Genomic DNA, 720 nt, shown 5'->3' on the forward strand with positions numbered 1-720 from the left:
GGTCTGTGATGGCTTTGAGGTGTGCCAGGAGCAGGCGCTCAAAAGACTTCATTACCACAGATGTAAGGGCGACCGGTCTGTAATCATTTAGTCCTGTTGGCCTTAGCTTTTTGGGCACAGCGATGATGGTGGAGGACTTGAGACAGGCTGGTACATGGCATGTCTCCAGGGAGGTGTTAAAGATGTTGGTGAACACCGGAGACAGCTGGTCAGCGCAGTGCCTGAGGGTGGCTGGAGAGACAGAGTCCGGCCCGGCTGCTTTGCGTGGATTCTGCCTCTTGAAAAGCCCATTAACTTCTCCCTCCTGAAAGGAGAGAGTCGTTTCTGTAGTATGGGTGGGGGATGGGGCCTCTTGGGTGGGAAGGGGTGGTTCAGGACAGTCCAATTGTCTTTCAAATCTACGGTAGAACTCGTTCAGGTCGTTGGCTAGGCGGGAGTCGTTAGTGGTGTGGGGCGCTCTGGGTTTGTAGTTGGTGATGTGCCTGAGCCCTTTGGCAGACAGAAGCAGCGTCGTTAGTAGAGAACTGGTGTTTTAGTGTCTCTGAGTACAGTCGTTTAGCCTCTCTCACCGCTTTGCTAAACCTGTTCTTCGACTCCTTGAATCTGTCTCTATCCCCACTCCTAAACGCTTCCTCCTTCTCCAACCTCAACCTTTTGAGCTTTGCTGAGAACCAGGGCTTGTTGTTGTTAAAGTTCACCCTGGTACGTGTTGGGATACAG

This window comes from Petromyzon marinus, unplaced genomic scaffold (assembly GCF_048934315.1).
Source record: "Petromyzon marinus isolate PM22_M1 ecotype Great Lakes invasive population unplaced genomic scaffold, UKy_Petmar_22M1.pri1.0 PM_G_Scaffold_38, whole genome shotgun sequence".
NCBI classification, from domain to species: domain Eukaryota; kingdom Metazoa; phylum Chordata; class Hyperoartia; order Petromyzontiformes; family Petromyzontidae; genus Petromyzon; species Petromyzon marinus.